Here is a 15699-nt window from a genome sequence, read left to right on the forward strand (position 1 = left end):
TTTCTTGAAATAATAGAGTTTTGCATAGAACTACAATAAATATAGAAATGTTAAAGAGGCAGGAGAGATGGGTCAGAGGTTAAGCATACTTGCTGTTCTTTAGAGGACCTGATCTTGGTTCCCAGCACCCACGCAGCAGCTCACAACCACATGTAACTCAAGTCCAGAGAGTCTGACAGGCTTTCCTGGCATCAGGGATCTACATCACATACACACACACACACACACACACACACACACACACACACTCACACATGCACACACACACACACACTCACACATGCACACACACACACACACTCACACTCACACACACATGCACACACACATTCAGACAGGCGCACGTCCACATAAATAAAAAAAAATCTTAAAAAAATCCAAATATATGCTTTAAGGAGGTTTAAACCCCAGCACTTTCAATTTGTGCTCTCAGTTCTCAGAATGATGTTACATTTTGGAGGGTGAGACTAGATATCAAAGTAATTTGCAGTCGTTAAGGAAATAACCCCATTAAAGTAAGAACAGCAAAGTCTACAAACAGGAGGAACCATGACAGCTGTGGCAGACCAAGGAGTAGACGTGGCAACACTGAGTGTCATTGTCCTTTCTGGCCATCCTGGCAACGCGTGTCACAGATCAAATATCAAATGCCAGTTGGCAGGCACAGAGAGCGGAGAACAAAGCCCCGTGTCAGATAGTCCATCTAATTCCAAACTAATTGCTTTAGCAGAGGCTTCTGTTTGTGTTAGGGATGATGGGAAATTAAACAGGTGTATATTGTAAATCCCATAATTCACACATTGACAGTCATAAGAGCCGTGGCTATGAACAGAAGCCTGGGAGAAGGGTGGGGTCGTCAATAGGTCTGTACTCACTGGGACTTCTTATGATGGCTTCTGTCTGGCATGGTGACAAGAGTGGCTCTCCTGTGTTCATGGTTGAGGATCCACTATGTGGGTCGTGGATGCCCCAAGCCGACAGGCCTGGCCCAGTGTGGGGGTCAGGGAATGGAGTGGTCTTACCCGATGGCTTCTGCTGAAGTTCAGAGCAGGCTGGGTTGCCTGCCAGTCAGCTGAGGAGCTAGTGCTTGTGGAAGTTTGTTTACATATGTTGTTTACATCAGTGAAGTAATGGATGTTTTTATTAGGGGATAGAGTCAGGGGCTGGGAGGAACACGAGTTAGAAATCCTGTTTTTGAATTCTGCAACTGAATTCTGGTTTCTACTCACTAGTGTTTTCTCTTTTTGATTTTCTTTTTAATTTTTCTGTTGTGGGGAAAGCATGCACACGCGTGGAGGTCAGAAGATGACTTTGGGGAGTAAGTTCCGCCCTTCCACCTTTACATGATCCTGAGGATCAAGCCCAGTTCTCCAGGCTCTGAGCAAACACCTTTACCCAGCGAAGCATCTTGCCACCCTGGGGCTCCTTTTCTGAATGCCATTCCTAAGATCCTTGTTTGTTTGTTTGTTTGTTTTGAGACAGGGTTTCTCTGCATAGCCCTGGCTGTTTTGAAACTTGTTCTATAGACCAGGCTGGCCCTGAACTTAGCTGCCTGCCTCTGCCTCCCGAGTGCTGGGACTAAAGTTGTTATCCACCACACCGTGTACCACATGACTTTAAACATTTGATCTTCTTGCCTTTCCATCTAGAGTCCTGGAATTATGGGCATGCACTACCCTACCTGGTTTATGTCTTGCTGGGGACTGAACCCTCAACTATTTATTATTGCATCTATTCACCATTCGTGTGTATATACATGTGTGTGTACACCATATGCATACACATGTGTGTGTGGAGGGTACAGGAAAGCCTGCAGGGTTGGTTTGCTTCTCTTCCTCTATCATGTGAGTCCCAGGGTTTAAATTCCGGTCTTCAGGCATGGTGGCAAATATATTTATTCAGTGAACCGTCTTGCCTGCTGGCCTCCTTAGTTATTTTTTGGAGACAGGCTCTCTAGTCCTTACTGACCTTGATTTCAAGTAGTTGAAGATGACCTTGAACTTCTCATCCTCCCGTTTCTTCGTGGGATTATGGCCTTGTCCCACTGTACCTGATTTATGCTGAGCTAGGGGTTGAAGCCAGGATTTGTGCAAGCTGGGCAAGCGCTTCATCAGCTGGGCTTTACCTTGACCCTGAACTTGGACATTTAACTACACTGCCACGTACCTGTCCTTCTTTATTGTGAGTGCCTTCTGTCTTCTACGACTCTGCCTGGTCCTGCTTCCTAGCCTCTTCACCATGCTCCCCAGTCAAGTCTTGACTAGGTGAAATTAGAGGAGTCGCCTTCCTCCCGCCTTCCCCATGACATCCTGCCAGTTTTCCAAGCTGAGCACACTTCCTTCAAGGATGCTCACTGCCCCCCCATGTCCTCATCTGCCTTGGCAGGATGAGCAAGTGCCTACTGTCTGGGCACACCTCCCTTCGCCTGTCACTTCCGGCTCTCAGTCTTGTGCTGCTTCTCTGGAGAGTCTGCTGAGAGCTGTCCCAGGTGTCTCTTGTTTGCCTCCCTTCTCTCCTACACCAACCAGAGTCTGGCCAAGGACATGGCCAGTTCAGCACAGTGTCCTGCTGTGGCCAATGGCAATCACTACAAGCCTTCCCTGAATACTCATGGGTTTGGATAATATGCATCCAAATGTATAAAGTGACATGATTTGCCTGACACACACCTGTCTTCCATAGGCTTTAACTGGCCTCAAGCAAGACTCCTCATGGTCCATGATGCAATGTCTCTGCTATTTCAGGCGCTGCTGCGTCAGGCGGTCACTGTTTTACAGTCTAGCAGCGATTATGCTGTTAAACTGTAATTGCTCAGGGATAATGACAGGAAAAAGTTTAGACATGGTAGGTACAGACATTCCCCCACAACTGTTTTCTGTCATACATGCGGAGGATCAGAAGCTCATGGTTAGGGCCAGTGACTTTCTCTCTGGCCTGACTCCGTGACTGTGTGTCAGGACACTCTTCCTCGGACAGCTCTGCTTCCTGGAGTTAGTCGGGTGTAGCCTTGTGGTGTAAGGCACCTGGCTTCCATCCACCCTGGCACTTAGCAGGAGCTCCAATAGTGCCGCCTTGTTCATTTTAGTTAAATGCTTCAGCTGATTTAGAAGCCGCATCCCAATGTAATTCCATTTTGCGGGGGTTTTAAATATGTTCCACCCTCACTGAGGTTGATATCGGGTTTGAGTTTTAGAAACATTAACTTATATGACACTCTCCTGGACACACCTGTGGAGGTCAGAGGACAATCTCAGTCCCCGCACGCTTGTGCTGTGCACCTGACTGGTTGGCTCTGGAACTAGCTGGGAGTCTTCATTTTCTACTTCCGTGTCTCTGAGAGATTATAGACCTGTGCTACCGCGTCCAGCTTTATGTAGGTCCTGGAATTTTAACCCAGAATCTTGTACTTGCAAAGTGTTCACTTTACTGAGCCATCTTCCCACCCTGAATTACTGTTTTATTTCCCTCTTTGAGGCAGTCTCGGATAGCCCAGGCTATGTCACACTTTGTAGCTGAGGATGGCCTTGAGTTTCTGGTCCCTTCTCCTGTCTGTCCACCTCCCTAGTGCCAGGATCACAGGAGAGCTACCTCACCTGCTGGCTCTAGAGAACAAATCTAGAGCTCTGTACACACCAGGCATGCCTAAAAGAAGTAAGTTATGACAGAAAAACAGAAAAAATAAATCCTAAAGATAGACTTTTTTTAAAACAAAATTGATACAGGGTTTCTCTGTAACTTTGGAGCCTGTTCTGCAACTAGCTCTTGTAGACCAGGCTGGCCTCAAACTCACACAAATCTGCCTGCCTCTGCCTCCCGAGTGCTGGGATTTAAGGCGTGCGCCACCACTGCCCGGCTAGACTTTCTTTTTTAAGATAAGGTTTGACTGTAACCAAGGCTGACCTGGAATTTAAGATCCTCCTGCCTCCCCTTCCCGAGTGCTGGGATCACAGGTGTCCATCACCACATCCAGGGGAAGGAACTTTACGGAAAGAAGGAGGCTCGCTCCCACCACTAGCTCCTCAAGCTGAGTGGAGGGTCTGCTTGTACATTTCTGTTTCAAAGCTGGTGTGACAGGGTGACTTCTTGTAGGTGGGAACATTTTAATGATCCCTACTGCACATCACTTATGGCATTGACATCGTCATAGCTGGTTCTTCCTTCCTGTTTGTTCTAACTCCGGGCAGGACTTCCTTCCCTGGAGGTCTGTTCCACCAGTCCTGGCTGCTCCTGTTCCTGCCAGCAGGTGGGGTGCTGGGACTTTTGAAGCCACTAGCTACCTACCTGCCTGAGGCTGCTTCTCTGTGTGCAGGGATTCTCCTGTTGAACCCAAGCCTGGGGGAGGGAGATGGAGGCGGCTGGTGGGTCTGAGCTCTGTCTGGGTTTTCCGGACCGGCGTTGTTGAGCTAGTGTGCTCAAGTCCCTTATGTTGCTCAGGTGCTGATTAACTTAGTTTAGCAGAAATGCATCTAAGTCTGCTTGGTAACCAGTGGGGCGGTTTCCCTGGCCCTGTTTAATTCTGGGTTGCAGTGTAGAGGAAATCAGGACCATTTTGTTGAAGCAGACCTTATGTAAATAAATTAGAAGGTTCTGAATAAAAGAGTAGCAAGTCCTTGAAATCAGCATTGTTCCTGGGTTTGAAAAGTAGGGTCAGCCTCATTTATGGTGAGTGCACCTTGTTTGAAAGTGGAGAGACAGTGTTCTGGATCAACATTGACTCCGCCGCTTGAAAAAAGTTATCAATTACATTTCTGTGGAATGAAAGTTAAAGTTAGATGGCTTATTTTGAAACTGTGGTCTATGTTATCGAAAGATAACGATCCGCGTGAAAATACCTTTTTAAGATTTTATTTATTTATTTTTTTGTGTGAGTACACACGTGTTTGAGTGAACATGTGGAGGTCGGGGATGATCCGTGGGAGTCAGCTCGCTCCTTCCCGTGTGGGTGCTGGTGACTGGTCAGTCTTCAGGCTTGGCAGCAAGGGCCTCCTCGATGGGCCATCACGCTGGCCCCTTGAGAAAAACCTTTCCCTCCTGTGTATCGAACACGATGAACTGATGCGGCAAAGCTGACTTATAGATTTATGGACACCAAGTCAGACCTGACGTTAGGAGGGCCTTTGGCTGATCTTCCCCGTGAACTCTATTAACTTTTGAGCTTTTGTGAGTAATGAGGTTAAAGCTCATTCTATATTATGTTAAAGTTGAGAGCTAGCGATAGTATGAGTTTGGCTCTGGGAAACAATAATGCCGTACATCTCTCTCATAAAATGTGAAATTACAGAGCTGTATGTTTCACGATCAGCACCACTTATAAAAGTCATTTCATGACCCCAGTAGAGAGAGACAGTACCACCCTTGTTTTACATGAATCAGCCCCTTAATACAGAGTCTAGGGGAGACAAGCTCATGAGCCGTCTCTTTGTTTAAGTGTGTGCTCTGGTTTTCTTGGGCGATCAGTGCAAAAGTCCTGAGCCTTAGCTCACTCTCCCTCTGCCCTCTCTTTCACACAGCAGTGTCTACTTAGCATATGGGGTGGGGTTTCTAGTTCATTACTGCCTCTTACTGGCTGCTGCCCTCCGTGGGGGCTTGGCCACCTTGAATTGCCTTTAGGGAGCCTGCCAAAGCTGAGCTTGGAACAGGACGGCTTTCCCTGTTTATGTGGATTCTTGGGGTGACAGTTTCCCCCCATCTCAACTCTCCACCGCTTTGGACATTAGTTTCATAGGAAGGATTCATTCTTTAGAGTGAAATGGAGCGGCTCTCTTTGCCAGGGGCCTCAGGTTAGTAACGCTTTGAACTCTTTTATGTCAGATTTTCTTTCTGTGCTGACAGGGACTTGGGGTGACAGAGACAGAAAGGAGGAGGCTTGTCCTGCTGCTGTGTTAGAAACAACCTTTTGAGTCCCTTGATCCTGCGGGACTGGAGGCTATATTCTTCTGACTAGGATATTTTTCTGTCAGTCCAAATGGAGCCAAGAGGAAATGTGTGTGTTGGAGTCGTAACTTAAAGGGTTGCAACTGTTTGTAAGCATTATTTATTTAGTTATTTTTACTTTTTTTTTGTAATGGCTTTCTCTGCGTCCTCCACATCCAGCTAGGCAGAACTCGATTTTAAGCATAGTGATTTTGTTTTAGCTTTTGAACGGAGCAGTGTGTTGTCTTCTAGCAAGTCCCCTTTTCTCTCATTCTGCCTGCTGGATACAGTTTCCCCTGGGGCCTACTCCTCACAGTTACGGTGGCTCAGATGTCAGCTCAGTTTTAGTTTGGAAACCCTGGTGCTTTGCTAGATGCCTTGTGAAATACCTACAATACCACTGAGGTGGATCCAGCATCCAGGTGGGCTCAGAGGGGACCCAGTTCCTCCCTTGTTTGTTGTGTCTGTTCACGGGTAGCTCCTGAGGTCACCCTAAAAATAAACACGACTGTAAAATTGGAGTGTGATGTGTAAGATGCGAAAGTCATGTTATAATAAAAAAGAAATGAAGCTAATAAAATAAAGTGCCAAGAGAATAGCTCGCTCGCTTTCCTGGAGTTAAAGAGACAGGTAGGGAGCAATTTTGCCTCTCTGCATTTGCCCTGAAGCCATCTCGCACAAGACCACTCTGCAAGAGGGGCTCCATTTGCCACTGCCTGAAAGTGTGTGCTTTTTAGGAACTATGGCTTCTCTGCCTTGTGTGTGTAAGTATGCATTGGTTCACGAGGATGAACTAATGTTTTAAAATATGCTAATATGTGTCTATTATTGCCACTCTCTTTTTTCCCCGATGGGACAGGCAGTGCGCCAGCATCTTCTATCATCTTTTTCTTACTGGATTTTAAAGATGAAGGGAAAAGGGAAGCAGAAATTGTGTGTGTGTGGTACATGTTTGGTACATGTGTGTGGTATGTATGTGTGGTGTGTGGTATGTATGTGTTGTGTGTGTGTTATGTGTGTGGTACATGCATGTGTTTATGTGGTACCTATGTGTGATACGCGTGTTTGTGGTATGTGTGTGGTAAATGTGTGTGGTATTGTGTGTGTGGTGTGTGTGGTGTGTGTGTATGTGTGTGTGTGTGTGTGTGGTATATGTGTGGTACCTGTGTGTGGTACTTGTGTGTGGTACCTGTGTGCGGTACATGCCTGTGTATATGTGGTACATATGTGTGATACGCGTGTTTGTGGTATGTGTGTATATGTGTGTGTGGTGTGTGTGTGTGTGAGTGTGGTATGTGTGTAGTAGATGTGTGCGGTACATGCGTGATACACGTGTTTGTGGTATGTGTGTATGTGGTATTGTGTGTGTTGTGTGTGTGTGTGGTATATGTGTGGTACCTGTGTGTGGTACCTGTGTGTGGTGAATGTGTGTGTGTGTGGTATATGTGTGTGTGGTATTGTGTGTGTGTGTGGTACCTGTGTGTGGTACCTGTGTGTGGTAAATGTGTGCGGTACATGCGTGTGTATAAGTGGTACATATGTGTGATACGCGTGTTTGTGGTATGTGTGTATATGTGTGTGTGGTATTGTGTGTGTGGTATATGAGTGGTACCTGTGTGCGGTACATGTGTGTGTATATGTGGTACATATGTGTGATACGCGTGTTTGTGGTATGTGTGTGGTAAATGTGTGTGGTATTGTGTGTGGTATTGTGTGTGTGGTGTGTGTGTGTGTGTGTGGTATATGTGTGGTACCTGTGTGTGGTACCTGTGTGTGGTACATGCATGTGTATATGTGGTACATATGTGTGATACGCGTGTTTGTGGTATGTGTGTGGTAAATGTGTGTGGTATTGTGTGTGTGGCGTGTGTGTGTGTGTGTATGTGTGTGTGTGTGGTATATGTGTGGTACCTGTGTGTGGTACCTGTGTGCGGTACATGCCTGTGTATATGTGGTACATATGTGTGATACGCGTGTTTGTGGTATGCGTGTATATGTGTGTGTGGTATATGAGTGGTACCTGTGTGTGGTACATGCATGTGTATATGTGGTACATATGTGTGATACGCGTGTTTGTGGCATGTGTGGTTCATGTGGTATATATGTGGTATGCGTGTGATACGTGTGTACACGTGTGACGTGTGTGTGTGCCTTTAAGGTTCCTTCTACTTCCTGTCTCTCTGATGCTGATGCTATAAAGAGAAGGCTGTACGCCATCTCGGATTATAACCATGTACTTTACACCTCAGACAGCCGCAGTTATTGTCCCCGCCTCCCCAGATACTTACTCTAACCTCAAATGCTCCAGGCAAACTTTAGCTTCCTGAAAAGACAACGGGGCCCTGGTTTTACTGCCCTGCAACTATACACTATGTGTTTGCTTCCACTGCATTTGGCTATGCCGTTGTGTAGTTATTAATTATTGAATTCTTTTGGGGTGGGGTTCTAGATAGGGTTTCTCTGTGTCGCCCTGGCTGTCTTGGAATTCATTCTGTAGAGCAGGCTGGCCTTGAATTTAGAGATTCATCTGCCTCTGCCTCCCAAGTGCTGGAATAAAGGCATAAGACACCATGCCTGACTAAATGCTATTAATTTAAATCTTAAAAGAGAACACTTATCAATGTGATTGTTGATGCCTGGTGATTTTTAGAGAAAAACATTAAGCCATTTCACACACTGATCATTTACCTGTGCTGAGTAGTATGGGCACATCCTTAAGAGTCTGACTATTTTATGCCTTCTGGCCATCTCAGCTTGTTCTCGTGTACTGAGCTTTCTCACCTAGCAATGCCAACCTCTGCTTGACAATAGAACCACACCAAATGACAAATAATATGAGAAGTGGGAAAATACAAGTACAAACCAGATTTAGGGGCTTTTCCAGAGCACGTAACTCAAAAAATTACGTTTTTTTTTTTTCAACATGAGGAATATGAAGGCCGTGCGGCAGTGTTGGGTGTCTGCCAACCAGGGCCGAGCTATCTCAGCCATCTAGCCCTTGACGGTCACAAAGTTCTCACCATCTTGACAGACTGGCCTAGCACATCCTGGATCCCTGCCGTTTTGGCTCAGGTTAAGCAGCCATCAGCCTTTGGCTGATTCTATAGCATCATATCTCAAGTGGAGCCCTGAGCTGGTTAATTTTTATCCACATCTGGTTTCCAGTCAGGTGCTCAAGCTGTCCCGTGTCCATCACGAAGGCTATGGCCCAGCTGATGACCCCGAAGCATGCGATGCCAGTTTTTCCTTTAGAGCGAATCTAGGTCAAGGTTGGAGACTGCCTTGGGCAGACTATCCTCCTTGAGTTAGCCTATGCCGGACACTCAAATGGCGCTAGAAGGAAAGAGAGCTGAGAGCAGCTGCCATTTTCACTTCCTCTTCCAATTCCATCCATGCTTCTGCTCACGCCTGTTCTCAGCCTTCATCTTCGCTGGAGAAGGTTTGGGAGGTCCTTGTGTGTGGTCCTGTCAGATTTTATTTAGGGACTGTAGTGATCACTGTGTTCTCTGCCAATGCTGTTCTTAACCCCGTGGTTCTTGTCCTTAACCGTGTTTACTCCAGACACTGGCCTGCATAGTCTTGGACTCACACACCAAGCATCGAGAAATGGAGTGATCCCGTCCACCTTGGGGATCCACTGTTTTCAGAATGACAATGAGAAACAATTTCCCAGGACAGATTAGTCTCCGGGAGCTTAACAAACCACACCCTTACCAGCTCTGAAGAACCCAAAGGAAGTTCGAGCTGACCTGTCCTGGAGTGGCAGTGACAGCCACAGGAAGAATGACTGCCACTCAAAAGGCACTCTCTGGTGTGGCTGCTCTTCTGAGCCTTCTATTCCATGCCCCATCCACCCCTAAAATCTTGACTAATTGTCCCCGTTTTACAGTTAGCAGCTGCCTCACAGAGTCCAGTCAGGCTAAATCAGTGGAAGACAGACAGGTTCTCTTTTTTAGAAAACGTGCCCTGGTGTTTATCATTCATGACAAGTGACCATGTCAATGCTGACGTCTGTGCTGATATTCCTATCATAGGTACATCGTCAGTTAAGCTCTGTCACTCAGGAAGGCATGCCCTTCCTGTCCTTTCTCCACGTGTGTGAGCTTGTTCTGGGCTTCCCTACCTCTCTGTTGATGACCAATGGCCACAGCCCAGTGACTAATCACAGCTTGTCTGTGGTCCATAAGCAAGACCAGTAATGGACTGGGGAGATGGCCAGTTCAGTGGTTGTTCATCTGTGGTCCCAGCATTGTGGCGGCAGACACAGTAGCACATCCTGGGCTTGCTGGCCAGCCAGTGTAGCCAGATAAGTTTCGAAAGCTCCAGTATCCAAAGTAAGGTGGAGAGTGAGTGAGAAAGATGCCTGACTTTGGCCTCTTTTTTCCTATGCTCATGCTCAGGTGTGCAAGCTTGTCCCCACCCCCGCCCTACCCCTCCCCCCTCCTCAAACATTGCCTACTAAGGTTAGAGGTGGCCACTTGGAGTGGAGAATGAGCTCTACTGGCCTGCATTCTGTCTCCTACTGACCAAAACTAGACTTGAAATGTTTTAGACTCTTTAAGGCTAAAGTTATCAAATCACTAAGATTAGGAAACTTCTTATTTAGTTTTGTGTTTTCGTCATTCCTGCCCAGCATGATTTCCTGCCGATATAGAAAAGCTCGAGTTATTTGGTCAATCCTTGGGCTTTCTGAAGCTCTGCAGAAAGCCAAGAGTATGAGATGTGTCGTTCCCTTAAAAATGTAAATGCTCATTTCAAAATGTTGGGTGAACAGCTTATGCTCGTTTGGCTAAAACATTTGGCAAATACATTTAGAAAATTTAATGGAACATAGTAGTGTAGTAGTGTAGTAGTGTAGAGTAGGGGATGGGTTTTGTTTGTGTGTATGCCTACCTCCCTCTCTGTCTGTCTGTCTGTCTGTCTGTCTCTCTCTCTCACACACACGCACGTAGAGACAGCGGAGGGAGAGAGAGAGGGTCTCATGTATCCCAGGTTGACCTCAAACTCAACATGTAGCCTGCAATGATCTAGAACTTGTGATCTGCTCGCCTCCGCCTTCCCCACGCTGGAGTACAGGTGTGTGCCATGACACCCAATTAACACAGCGCTGGGTCTGGGCCCAGGGCTTCATGCGTATTAACCAAGTTCTACCAACTGAGCTCCCATACCGGGCCACAGGCGTGAGTATGGGTAATCTCAAATTTTTTAATTTAAAGTTTTTTTTCTTCCCTTTCTTCTTTTTCTTTTTGGGATATCTGTATGTATATCCTCATCTGTCCTGGGACTTGCTGTGTAGATCTGGCTGTCCTCTAACTCACAGAGGTCCACCTCCTTTGATCTCACAAGTGCTGAGATTAAAGGTATTTGCCACCATGCCTGGCTAAGTTTTTCTGTAATAGGGATTTATTATTGTTGTTGTTGTTATTGTTGTTGTAGTATTTGTGTGTGCCAATCCAGCTGTCTGTGTGACCTGTGTGGAGGCCAGAGGTTTTTATTGCGATGTCTTCCTTAATTGCCCCTCCGTCTTGTGTCTTGCTACTCCGAGTCTCAGCCACACTGAACCTGGATTCAGTACTTTAGGCTTGACTGTGACTGTGGACAGTGAGTGTGAGCCCTTAGGACCTCAGCATCCTTGTAGCACTAGGGGACATGTTCGTGCCACTGCCTGGCTGCCACGGGGAAGCTGGGGATCCATACTCATGCTTGCCTGGCATGTGCTATCCACTGGACCATCTTCCCAGTTTAAGAATTCATTATTTATCATGCACATCTAATCAGATCGAGGTTGACAGGAGAGAGTTAAGGCAAGATGACTTTTACAAGATGGGATGATTTTGCTGGGCAGTGGCGGCACACGCCTTTAATCCCAGCAGTTGGAAGGCAGAGGCAGGTAGATCTCTGTGAGTTCGAGGTCAGCCTGGTCTATAGAGTGAGTTCCAGGACAGGCTCCAACGTTACAGCGTTACAGCGAAACCCTGTCTCGAGAAGCAAAGCAAAACAAAACAAAAATAACAAACAAACAAACAAAAGATGGGGTGATTTCACTTAATACTTGAAAGATCAGTCTAAGAAAGGCCTTGGGATGTGTTTCCCACACATCCAGTGTGTGGGGACACTTGCTTAGTCTGACAGCAGTGATGGCTGGGCAGGAAGAGCATGCCAATGTCCTGAGGCTTCCTTAGAGAAGATGGGATAACGAAGATGGGAGAAACCTGGGAATGGCCAGTTTTGGTTTTTCATGTTCTCATTTAGTAGAGGTCACTGAAGGTCGGGAGGAGTGAGCTTTTGGGGCCATAGGTTCCAGTCCACTCTGTGGGGAGTTTTTGAGTTTCTGCCATTGTCCCATAGCTACTGTTTCTACTCTTTCCTTCTGTGCAATTTAGCAAATTTCAATGACAATGAATGAAGCAATATTTCCATTTATTCTAGGTTAGGAAAAGTCAAAATCAAATAAATTACCTAGTTCTTCCTAAATAGTATTAAAGGCTGACCACCATTTCCAAGGAAAACCAAACGGCCTCCAAGCATAGCCACGGTTCTCATGATAGTTGTTTGAACATTTTGTTCTTGGTCTGTACATCTGTTTCTGATGTTTATTCTGGAAGAGAGCAGTCACAAGGGGTAACTAAAGGATATTTGATCCCGAGTGTTGGATGTTATTTTCTCATTGTTTTCCTTTTCTTGAGGCAGGATTCCATGTAGCCCAGGCTGGCTGTAAACTCCTGGTCTTTTTACACCCTCTTCTCAAGTGCTAGGATCACAGTCCTGCACCACCACTTTTAGTTTGCAAATTATTTTATTATTATTTTTATTTGCTTGTATATATATATATATATATATATTTATATATATACATACACATGTCACGTGTGTATCTGTGCACATGGAATGTGTGTCAGGCAACCAGAAGACAAATTGCAGGAACTGTTTTTCTCCTCTCATCATGTACTTCCTATGGAACTTGGATTCCAAGGCTTAGCAGCAAGCGCCTGAAAACCTGCCCAGTCATATCACTGGCCCTGGAAATTGTGTTTGATCATTGTTCTTGATATTACATAATTGATAAGTTATGAAGTTAACCCTTTAGATCTGCATTTGAGTGCTGTTCAGCATGAAGTTATATGGCCATCACAATAATAATTCATTTTTAAAATATTTTCATTGACCTCTAAGAAACTTATCTCCTTTTTGTACCAGCCCTAGGCAGTCATTGTTCGCCTATCTGCTTGGGTGTTACCTATTCTGAACAGTTCATCTGAATGGATCAGTAAATAAGACTCCTGGAACTTTTAGTTAGATGCTCACATGTTTCTGCATTGGCAGAGGCTGCGCTTTAACCGGCTGCTGTTTCAGCCTGCAGATGTGGCTCTGCGGTTACTAGCCTGCTTCTCTAGCAGTGGCCCGCTGCTCAGACTGAAGCCTGGCGGGAATTCCGTTCCTGCAAATACCAGCTTTGTTGTTACTGCCAAACGCAGATTTTAATTAAGTTTGTATTGTTCTATTTATCAATAAGACTCAGGAGTCAAAGGCTGGGGTGAAAACCTGCTAGCTCAGAGAGGCTGAGTAGCAACTAGCTGACCTTCTCTCTTTGTTGTGTCTCTGAAAGAGAGTGTCCTTGTGCTCCCCTACACTAAGTCTCTCCCCCCTTCTTCCTGTGTATCTTTCTGTTGTTTTACAGACACCCTATGACTCTGGCAACTAGTTGCTAACTTGTACTCCTACCCAGGGCTGATTTTATTTAATTAGCACAAAGGCAAAGTAGCGGTTTACAGTGTGTCAAATATCCCACAATACCCAAAAGCTGCTTCTGTAAGCATGTCCCGGTCACTGTGTGGTCTCTCCCTTCTCTGGTGTCTGGAAGAGTAGGCGTAAGACCAAAGGATACAACGTTGCCACCTATCTTACTAAATTTAGCTATTTTGTCTTTAAGAGCTCCAGATTCTTTCCCTATTCAATTTTTTTTTTAATGAATGGGTATAGATAGTATGAGATGGTTATAGGTTCTGTTGTAAAAGTGTTGGGTAGACCACTGGTATCAATTTTTTTGAGATGAGAAAATAATGAGCAGAGTGATCAAATGACAGCCCAGGCTGGCAGAAATGTTGATGGTGTTTAGTCTATTTTCACACCTATGGGGTACGGACTCAGTATTAGGGAGGTCAGAACTTCGCTAAACAGCATAGTGCACCTGGTTGTGTGTGTGCATATGTGTATGTGGTGTAATGTAAGAACTTCTGAGTTAACCAGAATCAGAGCCCAAACTGTCTTCAAAACCATACCACTAGAAATTAACATTGCCTAGTCAAGACACAAAGTTTCCGTGTAATTGTTCTGGTTTATAGATGCTACTCCCACATGCTAGGCTAAAGTGCATACTCTTGTTGATAGCCCTGATCCTTGATACTCATGATACTTCTGCATAGAAACACCACCACCTAAGCAGACAACGCCTCTGACAGTCCTGGCTCTCACCCTCTGCCACCCTTGTTCAAACATTCACAGTCTTGCTTATTAGCTTTTGGTTCATGAATTCTAACCCATCTGCACCTGTTTCTGTTTCCTGGATTGTGCTTTCTATTCTGAATGCTCAGTCAACTCCTGTATGTCTTCAAGACCCCTTTACAATATCCCTTTCCAGGGGCAGGCTTCCCAAGTGCTTGGGTTGAATATTCCTACTCTTACTTCCTACGGCACTCCCGTCGGCCGTTGATGCTCAGAATTCGCCATCACCTCCCCTGACTGTGAGCTCCCAAGGGATACGTTTGACTGCCATTGTTGCCTGAAGCCCTCTCTAGCACCTGAGACAGTCATTCAAGAGGGAAGAAGAGAGACAGTAAACTGACTGCCTATGAGTTACTAATTATGCAAGGTTTATGAGCTTAGTTTTGGATATAGAATGTGTAGCCTGGTCTGGATTAACTGTGAGCCAATGCAGACAAACAAAAAGTCTGTACTACTCCTAAATACAGAACAGCCCCACCTGGATATTAAGACTGCTAGGGCCTTCCGTTGCGTTGCGTAATGGCACCCTTCACCTTTACATCCCGACATCCTGAGGGAAGCAACGGCTTTTCTGTGGCGCAAGGCTAAGCCCAACCTACCACCTTTGCCCAGAGAGATTTAGATAAAATTAGTTAGACATTTGACAATGTGGCCAGATACCTAAGTTCATGATAGAGTTAACTACTGCTGTATAAATCCATGCTGATAAGCTAGAGTCCAAAGTCATGTGTCTGCTTAACTCTACGGCTTAAGCAGCAACTCATGGAGTATGGACAGAGGCTGTTTCTCAGTGCATGGACAGAGGGGTCCTTTGAGAACAGGTCTGTTACTGAGGCAGCAAAGGAGACAGTCTCTATCTGAACAAGAGTGCCTCGCACCAGCTGTTTGCTGTAATACATAAAATGGTGTTCATGTCTTGGAGCTGAGTAGGGATATATAAATGAGGACCCCATTTTGAACCCTGGAAAACACACACACACACACACACACACACACACACACACACACGTAGACACTCTTTGTACATATCTTAAATGGGTTAATAAAGTAGGCTGGAGAGATGTCTCAGCAGTAAGGAGCCCTGGGTACTCTTCCACATGATCTGGGTTCGATTCCCAGCAACAGCTGAGTGACTAAAAACTGTATAGAACTCTAGTTCTAGGGGCTCTGATGGTCTTTTCTGGCATCTTCACACACTGCACACACATGGTGTACAGATACACATGTAGGCAAAACACACATATACAATAAAAAAAACAAAAATTAAAGTAAATCTTTTAAGAA

At 45.6% G+C, this 15699-nt stretch overlaps 1 protein-coding gene across 4 annotated transcripts in view; it reads left to right on the forward strand.

Moving 5' to 3' along the window:
- Pld1 (phospholipase D1) overlaps window positions 1-15699 on the forward strand; it is a 200996-nt gene that overhangs the window by 33581 nt on the left and 151716 nt on the right. Inside the window, exon 1 of one of the 4 annotated variants that reach the window (XM_075950992.1) lies at window positions 5609-5780. The exons of 2 other annotated variants lie outside the window; for them this stretch is intronic. The gene's annotated coding sequence lies outside the window, so the exon portion shown is untranslated. Of the gene's footprint in view, window positions 1-5608; window positions 5781-15699 lie in introns of those variants that run through there. One more of the 4 variants, XM_075950994.1, reaches the window with a different exon arrangement.

Source organism: Microtus pennsylvanicus, chromosome 16 (assembly GCF_037038515.1).
Source record: "Microtus pennsylvanicus isolate mMicPen1 chromosome 16, mMicPen1.hap1, whole genome shotgun sequence".
Classification (NCBI taxonomy): Eukaryota; Metazoa; Chordata; class Mammalia; order Rodentia; family Cricetidae; genus Microtus; species Microtus pennsylvanicus.